This window comes from Hypanus sabinus, chromosome 4 (assembly GCF_030144855.1).
Source record: "Hypanus sabinus isolate sHypSab1 chromosome 4, sHypSab1.hap1, whole genome shotgun sequence".
Taxonomy (NCBI): domain Eukaryota; kingdom Metazoa; phylum Chordata; class Chondrichthyes; order Myliobatiformes; family Dasyatidae; genus Hypanus; species Hypanus sabinus.
The window spans coordinates 144,978,135-144,990,634 of NC_082709.1; positions in this window are offsets into that span (position 1 = coordinate 144,978,135).

Sequence of the window (12,500 nt, forward strand, 5' to 3'; positions counted from 1 at the left end):
CAGTAACAAATACAATGTTAAGGCTGTGAAGAGTGGGTCAGTTCTAGTTACTTCTCCAACAGTAAGTAGTAAGCAACTTCATTGTAAAACCAGAAAACCATGCACAGAAATACTCCCCTTAATTTTAATGATTCTATCTCAACATTCTAACTGTAGATGTCCTTGAGGAGGACCGAGGTAATTGTGATCATCAAGGTGAGATACACTGCTTCTAATTTTGGTGCCCAATATCAAACATTTTCAAACCTGGTACAACTGGAATTCTAGAGACACAAATTGGCCGCCATCACAAAATGTGGGGGGGGGGGGGGGGAGGTGAAACAGTGAATTACACTGGAGAACAAAGATTTTGCTTCCTGAATACTTTTGGGTGTATCTTGTGGAATTTAGGCTGCTGGTCATGAAAACCACCATTTAAAAAAGCACCCATATTTACTATTTCAATTCATAATTCAAGTCAATTAAAATGATGCCCACTATGTAAGCTGAAAAGTTTCCTATCTTGTCCAGGCATGCCTGGGTATGCTTCAGCAGGGCAGATGCTGCATGGGAAGACAGGTTTTAGAGAAGCTATAAATTTCCATGAAGGATTTTGATATTTGAGACAGATGTTTCCCAGAGTAATTGATGCCAAGATTAAGGAAGGCATTTTAGTTGGTCCACAAATCAAGCAATGTCATCAGTGATAGGCAACTTGTAGAACTTCTAGTGGGACTGGAGAAAATCACTTGAAAGGCATTCAAAGATGTTGAAAATTTTGGCAATAATAGAGCACCAAACTACATACAGCTGGTTAACAACATGCTTCAAGCATAGAAAACCATGAAGTGCAACACATCTCTAAAGATTCATTTCCTGTATTCCCATTTAGACTTCTTCCCTGCAAATCTTGGCACTGTCAGTGATGAACATGGTGAAAGCTTTCACCAGGACATTGCATCATGGAGAAACATATCAGGGCAATTGGAATCGATCAATGCTGGCTGATTATTGTTGGACACTTAAGCGAGAAGTTTCAGACACTGAGTACAAATAAAAATCATCAACTAAATATTTTTGGCTTAGTTGAACTTTTGCAAAGTGTCAGCACCATTATGCAATTAAATGCATTATATTCAATAAAAGTTAATTTCTTGTTTCTCCAAATTCCTATGTGATACAAGTAGTCTGAAATTATATTTGTGTTCAGCTTCAATTGGCCTATCATAAACAACAAAAAAATTCTGAGGAAGCTGTGCTTTCGAGGAAAAAAAAGTTGTCCAGGTTATTGGCCCATTTTATGGAGTCCTACTTTTAGTTTTTTCTCTTGAATTGGGCTGTCTTTATCTCCTACAGCCCAAGCCCCCACACCAGCAGCTGTATAGCCTTTCTAAACTGTTTTTAGATGGATGTGTTTTTAGTTTGAATTTTGAGAGACAGATGGCTGTGAACTGCTTTCCATAAATGTATCAGCAGTAGTTGGAAGAATTGTGGGCAGGTTTCCAAGAATCCAAACTATATAAGGCACAAGATAAAAATACCTTGAATGGTTCACATCTGGCACTAACTAAATTATTGACCAGTTTGTTCTGTGCATGTGCATTTATTAGGTAAATTGTCCAAAGTGGGTAAGCCCATTTCACTTTATGTTTGGAGTTGGGAAATGTTCATCAGATCAGTCAAGCTAGATTGAAGTTTATGTATCTTAAACAAAATCACACAGCTTATGTTCTTGAAATAATGCTAAGGGAGATGGAAGTTAATTTTATTGTGGACTTGCACATAAAGGGAAATTTAACATTAATTTACTCAAGCATTTTATTTTCTGTCTTTTATCCTACATCGTGAGACCAATTGAGCCCCAGGATAGAGGAAAGAGAGGGAGTAAAGGGTGCTTGCATATTGTACCTTGGTGGTTTGTGTGACACGATTAGAGCTCAGGGTGTCAGAGTTCAATTCTAGTGTCATCTGTAAGGAGTTCGTACCTCCTCTCCCTAAACGCTTGCATTTCCTCCCATTGTCCAAAGACGAACCAGTTAGGTTAATTGGTCATTGTAAATGTCCCGTGATTAGACTAGGGTTAAATCGGTGGATTTCTGGTGGCCAGCAGGGCTTATTTTACTCTGTATTTCTAAATAGGTAAAAATAAATAAATGTGACAGAATAGGGGGGATGTATGGTGTGTGACTGAGGTTGCAACAGGAGCGATGGAGAAGAAATTTGCAACAATACAAGGTGAAAGAGGAAAAAAAAACCAAAATATCGACAGTGCTTCTTATAGATGCTGCCTGGCCCGCTGCGTTTCACCAGCATTTTGTGCGTGTTACAAAAATAATAAATTCACCACAAGTACTAACAGCTAGGAGAGGTCAAAGGAGAGTGCAAGATAAAAACAATTGGAAAGTAAGAGTTACAGAATGGAAAGAATAGAAAGAAATTGACATAGGTTATCAAAAAATTATAATTCAGGAAGAGGATGGTTAAGAGCTTAAGAATTGATAGAAATAATGAAAATGTGAAAATGGCATGGACGATACATTGTGTCAGTAGATGTAATAGTGAAGCTCCAGTACAGAAACATAATTTAGTTATCTTAGCAAGAGATACATTGTGCCTGGATGGTCTGCAGCCTATGCAGGGAGGAAATGCCAACTCCTTTGAGTGTGAGGTCATGAATGTGTTCTGCTGCAGAAGAACTAATGAGGACTTTGATGGAGCAGCATGCAGATTAAAGCTGATGAGTTTGCACAATTAAATTCTCTGGGCAATGGAATGCTGGCTAAAAGGGTTCACATGCAGTCAAGAAATATGGTGATTTCCAGTACTAGCTATGCATGGATTTTTTCAGTCTGGGGTGACATAGCAATTGCAACCCGATTTTCAGGTGAGGCAGTGGAAGTTTATCATATTCTCCCTCATCCGCTCAAAAGGATTAGTGAGGGAAAAGCATCAGCAAATCTTCAAAGCACAAATCTGCAGTTCTCTTTAAGAATTGATAGCAGAAATAATGAAAATGTGAAAATGGCATGGATGATACATTGGGTCAGTAGATGTAATAGTGCAGCTCGAGTACAGAAGCATAATTTAGAAGTTATTTTAGCAAGACGCACATTGAGCCTGGACGGTCTGCAGCCAATGCAGGGAGGAAATGCCAACTCTTTTGAGTAGCACCTTCTCAACCAGCTCATGTTGAGAAAGTGCCTCTCAGCCAGGTCTTCTAGGCTTGTGCTGCCTCAGGTCACCCTTCAGGATCACCTGCAGTCTTATCCTCTGGAAAACACCAACCTTTCATCAGCCACGCACCATCCATGGATGGTGGAGACCACAGCATATTAAAAATAGTGCATTTAAATGGCCACTAAGGAAAGTGTGGTTTTTATAGATGTTTCCATACAATTTTGCTTTTTCAACTTATGAATTTAACTTGTAATGTTTATTTAGTGTTGACTTTGGTCTTCATTGATTTAAATGAGAGAGAGGGGGCGGGGTGAAAATCTCTCCTCTCAGACAGAGAAAGGATGTTGTGTGTCCCAGATTTTCACCTGGCCAAATAGCTTCCACATTTTATTATATTTCTCCACAAAACTCGTCTTCCTTTTCCCTATCTTCCCCTTTCAGTATTCTGAGAGATCCTTGATCTAATAAAACAACAGAGGAATAGGTCCTTTGGCCCACTATGTCTGTACCAAATATGAACATAGGATAGTACAGCACATTACAGGCCCTTCAGCCCCCAATGTTGTGCCGACCCTCAAACCCTGTCTCCCATATAACCCCCCACCTTAAATTCCTCCATATACCTGTCTAGTAGTCTCTTAAACTTCACTAGTGTATCTGCCTCCACCACTGACTCAGGCAGTGCATTCCACACACAAACCGCTCTCTGAGTGAAAAACCTCCCTCTAATATCCCCCTTGAACTTCCCTCCCCTTACCTTAAAGCCATGTCCTCCTGTACTGAGCAGTGGTGACCTGGGGAAGAGGCGCTGGCTGTCCACTCTGTCTATTCCTCTTTATATCCTGTACGCCTCTATCATGTCTCCTCTCATCCTCCTCTCCAAAGAGTAAAGCCCTAGCTCCCTTGATCTCTGATCATAATCCATACGCTCTAAACCAAGCAGCATCCTGGTAAATCTCCTCTGTACCCTTTCCAATGCTTCTACATCCTTCCTATAGTGAGGCAACCAGAACTGGACACAGTACTCCAAGTGTGGCCTAACTAGAGTTTTATAGAGCTGCATCATTACATCGCGTCTCTTAAACTCTATCCTTCAACTTATGAAAGCTAACACCCCATAAGCTTTCTTAACTACCCTATCTACCTGTGAGGCAACTTTCAGGGATCTGTGGACATGTACCGCCAGATCCCTCTGCTCCTCCACACTACCAAGTATCCTGCCATTTACTTTGTACTCTGCCTTGGGGTTTGTCCTCACACTTCTCCAGGCTGAACTCCGTCTGCCACTTCTCAGCCCATTTCTGCATCCTATCAATGTCTCTCTGCAATCTTCGACAATCCTCTACACTATCTACAACACCAACAACCTTTGTCGTATGCAAACTTGCCAACCCACCCTTCTACCCCCACATCCAGGTCGTTAATAAAAATCACAAAAAGTAGAGGTCCCAGAACAGATCCTTGTGGGACACCACTAGTCACAACCCTCCAATCTGAATGTGCTCCCTCCACCACGACCCTCTGCCTTCTGCAGGCAAGCCAGTTCTGAATCCACCTGGCCAAACTTCCCTGGATCCCATGCCTTCTGACTTTCTGAATAAGCCTACCGTGTGGAACCTTATCAAATGCCTTATTAAAATCCATGTAGATCACATCCACTGCACTACCCTCATCTATATGCCTGGTCAGCACCTCAAAGAACTCTATCAGGCTTGTTAGGCATGATCTGCCCTTCACAAAGCCATGCTGACTGTCCCTGATCAGACCATGATTCTCTAAATGCCCATAGATCCTATCTCTAAGTATCTTTTCCAACAGCCTTCCCACCATAGACGTAAGGCTCACTGGTCTATAATTACCTGGACTATCCCTACTACCTTTTTTGAACAAGGAGACAACATTTGCCTCCCTCCAATCCTCCGGTACCATTCCCGTGGACAACAAGGACGTAAAGATCCTAGCCAGAGGTTCAGCAATCTCTTCCCTTGCCTCGTGGAGCAGCCTGGGGAATATTCCATCAGGCCCCGGGGACTTACCGTCCTAATGTATTTTAACAACTCCAACACCTCCTCTCCCATAATATCAACATGCTCCAGAACATCAACCTCACTCATATTGTCCTCACCGTCATCAGGTTCCCTCTCAGTGGTGAATACCGAAGATAAGTATTCATTGAGGACCTCACTCACTTCCACAGCCTCCAGGCACATCTTCCCACTTTTATCTCTAATCGGTCCTACCTTCACTCCTGTCATCCTTTTGTTCTTCACATAATTGAAGAATGCCTTGGGGTTTTCCTTTACCCTTCTCGCCAAGGCCTTCTCATGCCCCCTTCTTGCTCTCCTCAGCCCCTTAAGCTCCTTTCTTGCTCTCCTATATTCCTCAATAGACCCATCTGATCCTTGCTCCCTAAACCTCGTGTATGCTGCCTTCTTCCACCTGACTAGATTTTCCACTTCACTTGTCACCCATGGTTCCTTCACCCTACCATTCTTTATCTTCCTCACCGGGACAAATTTATCCCTAACATCCTGCAAGAGATCCTTAAACATCGACCACATGTCCATAGTACATTTCCCTGAAAAAACATCATCCCAGTTCACACCCGCAAGTTCTAGCCTTATACCCTCATAATTTGCCCTTCCCCAATAAAAAATTTTCCTGTCCTCTCTGATTCTATCCTTTTCCATGATAATGCTAAAGGTCAGGGAGCGGTGATCACTGTCCCCCAGATGCTCACCCACTGACAGATCTGTGACCTGACCCGGTTCGTTACCTAATACTAGATCTAGTATGGCATTCCCCCTAGTCGGCCTGTCAACATACTGTGACAGGAATCCATCCTGGACACACTTATCAAACTCTGCCCCATCTAAACCCTTGGAACTAATCAAGTGCCAATCAATACTAGGGAAATTAAAGTCACCAATGATAACAACCCTGTTATTTCGCACCTTTCCAAAATCTGCCTCCCAATCTGCTCTTTGGTATCTCTGCTGCTACCAGGAGGCCTATAGAATACCCCCAGTAGAGTAACTGCTCCCTTCCTGTTCCATACTGACTCAAAAGAGGATCCTGCTACATTACCCACCCTTTCTGCAGTTGTAGTAGTATCCCTGACCAGTAATACCACCCCTCCTCTCCTTTCCCCCCCCCCCTCTCTATCCCTTTTAAAGCACTGAAAACCAGGAATATTGAGAATCCATTCCTGCCCTGGTGCCAGCCAAGTCTCCGTAATGGCCACTAACATCATAATTCCATGTATGTATCCAAGCTCTCAGTTCATCACCTTTGTTCCTGATGCTTCTTGCATTGAAGTACACACACTTTAGCCCTTCTACCTTACTACCTTTATACCCTTTATTCTGCTTCTCTTTCCTCAAAGTCTCTCTATATGTTAGATCTGGCTTTACTCCATACATTTTCACTGCTCTATTGCTCCGGGTCCCATCCCCCTTGCAAATTAGTTTAAACCCTCCCAAACCATGCTAGCAAACCCCCTTGAGTTCAGGTGCAACCCATCCAATCTGTACAGGTCCCACCTTCCCCAGAAGAGATCCCAATGGTCCAAAATCTAAACCCTGCCCCCTGCACCAACTCCTCAGCCACGCATTCATCTGCCATCTTCTCCAATTCTTACCATCACTATCACGTAGTACTGGCAGCAATCCTGAGAACGCCACCCTTGAGGTCCTGTTCTTCAGCCTTCTGCCTAGTTCCCAAAACTCACACTTAAGAACCTCATCCCTCTTCCTGCCTATGTCATTGGTCCCAACATGTATCATGACTTCTGGTTGCTTTCCCTCCTGTCACCAGGATGTCATGCAGCCGGTCAGAGACATCTCAGAGCCTGGCACCCGGGAGGCAACAAACCATGCGGGTTTCCTTCTCACGTCCACAAAATCTCCTGTCTGCTCCCCTGACTATAGAGTCTCCAATGACAACAGCTCTCCTCTTCTCCGTCCCATCCGTCTGCACCACAGGGTCAGACTCAGTGCCAGAGGCCCTGCCAACGTGGCTCACACCTGGTCAGTCATCCTCACCAACAGCATCCAAGACAAGATGCCATTCTGAACTAATTACACCTTCCTGCTCATGGCCCATATCTCTTTATTCCTTGCCTATTTATATCTGTCTAAATGCCTCTTAAATGTATCTGCTTGTACCACCTCCCTAGGAGCATGTTCCAGGCACTTAGTACTCTGGGTCAGGCTCACTGGTCTATAACTTCCAGGAATATCACTGCTGAATATCTTATACAGAAGAAAACTATTGGCTGTTCTGCAGTCCGCTAGCTAAAGAGGATACAAAGATCTCCATTAAGGTCCAACAATTTCCTCCTGTACTTTCTTCAGTACCTAGGGATAGATTCCTTCAGGCCCTGGGGAGTCACTCCCCTTAATGTTTTTTTCTAATACATCCAACACCAACTCACATAGGAGATTAGTAGGCAAAATTAGAGCACATGGTATTGGGGGTAGGATTCTGACATGGATAGAAAATTGGTTGGCAGACAGGAAACAAAGAGTAGGGATTAACGGGTCCCTCTCAGAATTGCAGGCAGTGACTTGCATTTCCACCACTTTGGTATGCTATATGAGATGTTCTTGATGCGATCTCCTGTCCACTGAAGAAGCTAAATGCAAAATGGATGATTGCTTTGCATACACTAGCATTCAATCCACAGGGGTAACTGCATTTCTCTTTGTCAGACACTTTAATTCTTCATTGCATTCCCCCCCCCCCCACCGACTTGACTTCTTCACTGTTCCAGTGAATCCCAGCATCACGTTGAGTAACAGCACTTCGATACTTGACATTGAGTTCTACAATTTCCTTTTACTCGCTCTCACTATATCAAACCTGGCCTGTTCTGCTATAGGTTATTCATCTGAAAGATTAATTCAGTTTTTCTCTTTGCTGACATTGCCTTTGTTTCGATAGAACAGCAAACATTGTTTGCTTATATCATATTTCCTCTGGCAACATAGGTTTTGCTGTACACATGCTACTTTTGTAGTTGGTGTGGTTTAGTTTCATCAACAGACATGGAGAAGTATGTCACAGAAGCAGGGTCTGTGATCCATCACATCCATGTCTTCTTTACTGCCCGTCTATATACACCCCACTTGTTTGCCTTCATTGTGAGACGTGTTATCAGCGGTAAGTCATGTTATCGAATAGCCATTCTTTGTCATTTTCCCAAAGCCTAATCACTGTGCTGCGTAACAAGAGCATATTGACTGCTACCAGTCAACATGCCCTTGTTTTGCAGCACTAACAGGGAGGATAGACAAACTCCTTGCAGACAGCAGCAGAATTGAACCCTGGGCACTGTACTTGTAATAGTGTTTCACTAACTGCTATACCGCTGTGCAGCGCTAGAGCCAGCATTAAAGTAAATTTGATGGCTACTGTCAATGCATTGGGAGGCAAATCAGTGAAGATTTCCTTCTTCGAATCAGAGACCTCAGATGTACTTTGCTTGTGTTTAGACGGATAAATTCTGAGTTTGTATTGCTTCCTGCTCCCCTTCAAGGAGTTTGGCTCTGTGGGCACTATATTCTTTTGTCTGTTTTTCTATATTTCAGAGAAATGTCCTTGAATGCAGCCTTATTCAACATAACTGAGGTATTCTTTGAAACAATGACCAAGTTCTTCAATATTTGATGCAACACTCCCTGAAAAATTTAGCAACTTGTAAATGACTCTGAAAGCATGTGGAATTAATGGAACAACTAGCAAAAATCTTTAAACAGTCAATGATTGCTTATAAGGATATAGGTGGAGGTCTGATTGAGCTGCTGAAAGCATGATACGCACAATTAAGGCAGGGTTCTAGAGGGAAAATAATAGATTTAATTTTTCTTTGTGCTATTAATTCTATTTGTCTGCTTTTCATTGCCATAATGCCAGCATATCACATTTAAGAGTGGGGAAAGTCTGGAGAAGGTATAATATAAGGTTTCTGTACCCAGACTCTGCAGAAGTGTGCTTCTTAAGCAGTTGTCTTGTCATCCAAACATATAACAGTTTGTGATGGAAATCACCAACAAATTTCCTGTAGATTTTTATCAGTAAAGATACCACAGTTGTAGAAAAACATAGGCCATCTACAGAATACATAGCATACATTGCTCATGCAAATATATGATTAGCACCAAAGAGAACACCAAACCAGTGGAAGAGCAAATGAGATGACTAACTGAATACCCAAAGCAAGAGAGTGGAGGTGGAGCTGGCAGGAAATTCTGCATACACAGATGTACACTTGGGCACCTTTGCCATGTGTGCTAGAGCATTTGTATGTATATTTTCACCCCTTCCCTTATTCAGGAGACGGAAGTTCTATCATGGGAGAGATACGAGTTACAGTGAAATACGGAGACAATTGTTGGATTGTGTGGCTTGGGGTAGTGAAGGGAATGGATACATTGTTGGGGTGAAAGTGGCAGGAGCAGGTCAAACTGGCCGGAAGCAAAGGAAGTATTTTACAACATGCACTGTTGTGGGGGGGGGGGGGCAATACCCTGGTAGGGAAAGCAGCTAGAGTAATTCTGCAGACTTTACACTAGTCTGGCAGGGGTTTTATGATAAAAGATAATATTGTTCACAGATGGGAAAGTTGAGGCAAATATAGAAATTAAAGCAAGCAAGTCCAGTAGGCAGGACAAAGAGCAAGGAAAATCTAATAGGCTGAACTGTATTTATTTGGGTGCACGATTACATGTAAAGCAAATGAGTTCTGGATAAGCGCATAGAATTGTGAGGTTGCAGCTACTGTAGAAGCATTGTTGTGGGATGGGCAGGATTGAAGGGCAATGTTCTAGAGCACAGATGCCGCAAGTGTGATAGGGTGGAGGTAAGAGAGGAGGGGGAGTTGCATTTTTGGTTAGGGGGAATGTCATTGAAGTGCTTAAAGTGGGTTTTCCTGGGGTATGATGGGGTGTGATCAATTTGGATATATGGGTCGAAGGAAATCAGGAAGGGGGTGATCACTTTGGGATCATGCTAAAAGCCCCCAAAAGGCAGGAATTAAAGGAGCAGGTATGTGAGGAGATTGCAGATAGCAGTTAGAATGATAAAGCTATAATATGCTCTCTGGTTTTAGACTCCCCTACTCTGGGGGGTGGGGGGGGGGGAAGTGTGACTATTCCCCGTATCTATACCCCTCATGATTTTGTATACTTCTATAAAGTTGCCCCACAACCACCTGTGCTCCAGGGGAGAAAAAAGGTTCCAGCTTATCCAACCTCTCCTCAAAATTCAAACCTACCAGTTCCGATAATGTCCTCATGGATCTTTTCCGCACCCTTTCCAGCTTTATGACATGCTTCCCGTAGCTAAGCAACTAAAACTGCACACAGTACAACAAGTGTGGTCTCATCAATGTCCTGTACAGCTATGACATGACATCCCAATTATTGCTCTCACCACCCTGACAGATGAAGGCAAGTCTGCCACATGTCTTTTTCAGCCCCTGTCCTCCAGTGTGAATGCTAATACTCTTGGGTCCCTCTGTTCTAGAACATTCCTCATGGTCGCAGCATTTATTGCGTATGTCCTAACCTAGTTTAACTTAGCAGAATGCAATACTTCACGTTTGTCCGAGTTAAATTCCAGCATCCATATTCCAGGACTACTGTACCGTTTGAGTACATTCAGGTTGGCTGAACAAACAACACTTTCTAGTTGTGACTGACAAGTGGCTGGAAGTATTTTGTACACACCTGACTACAACCGATGGGACTGTGAATCTTCCAAAGCACCCTCTTGCATCTTATGGATTCCCAGGATAGCTTGAGTCAAACAATGGTTCTCAGTGGCGCACAAATTTGACCTTCCAAGTCAAAATGGAAACCTGGAAGACTCTTGCTTCTGCTTGCTGGACTGCAGCAGAATCTGTTCCTCATTGTAGTGATTGTCAATCCTCATCATTTCTATCACTTCTCAAAGAAGATATCTTTGCTGCAAATGAAAGCATCAGAGAGATTTGACCTATAAGTTATAGAATGTATTGCCAACTAATGACCAGTCAACTAAGTAAAAAGAATAATCCTTGGAACCTTTTCTTGAGTTGAACAGCCTACTGGAGCCCAAAAGTTAATAAGTATTATTTCAATGTTGGTGAATAACTATGACCTGTTTACTCTTGTTAAAGGAAATTAAATTTATTGGGGAGGAGTAAATCAAGTTGTGTGATTTATTTTATTTCTGATTTGAGTTGCAGTTGTGCTAACTTACTGGAGTTTACTAGTAGGAAAAGTCTGGGGAAGGGGAGGAAGAAAAATGTTTGACCCAGATGAATAGTGCATGTACCTGTCTCCCTCTCGATCTTTGCAAATAAAGGTTCCTGTAAATAAAACTCAAATGGGTACATCAGCATTGAATTATCATTGACTGTTCATTGAGATCTCTGGATACTGCCTATAACAATCAGCTGTGTAGACACTAACAGCCTCACCAGTGTGACAGCTGGTAGGATTTGTGCATCAGTTTCCATTTTGAAGCTGTCAAATCTATCAGCCCTCAAAAGTTATCCATCACAAAGCCAAATATTGTAGCTTTGGTTTTTAAATCTCAGGGTTTTTTTTTAATCAGGAGTTTCCACATACAATGGAAGAGTTATAAAGATGATTTACAGGTCGTGCTGGGTTCCAAGTGTCTGACTTATGCACTATAGACCTGAGCGCATTCCAACAGTGTTAGTAAACAGTGAGGTTTGACATGCATGCATATCATTCCTGTGAACAGAGGGGGCTAGTTTCCCTTCCCATTCTCCATTTCTAATATTGTTTCTTACCACTTGTCTGTGATTTTGTGTCATCAATCAGAACCTAGTTTATTATCACAGTCTTATGATGTAAGATTGGTTGATTTTCAGCAGTAGTGCAGTGCAAGTGCATAAGATTACTATAAATTACCAAATAAATACTGCAAAATAAAGGAATAAGGAGGTAATTTTCATGGACTGTATAGAAATCTGCTGATGGAGGGGAAGAAGCTGTCCTTGAATCATTGAGTCAATGTACCTCCTCCCTAATGGTGGTGATGAGAAGAGGGCAGGTCTCAGATGCGTGTGTTTCTACAGGTGTACATTACAAAGAACTTGAGCTCCCAGTGGGCAATGCGGGCGGTTCACCCTGGAATTGAAAATAATGAGCTGGACGCACGCGCTCAATGTGGAGCTCAAGCCGTTCTGTAAATAAAATGTTTTAGCATGTAAACCCATGTTAAGCTTGTCTTTATTAAGAACAGACATGATAGTATGGGTCCTTCATGATGAGTTTTGCTTCCTTGTGGCACAAAATGTCTACAATGGTGGGGAGGGTTGTGTCTGGAAA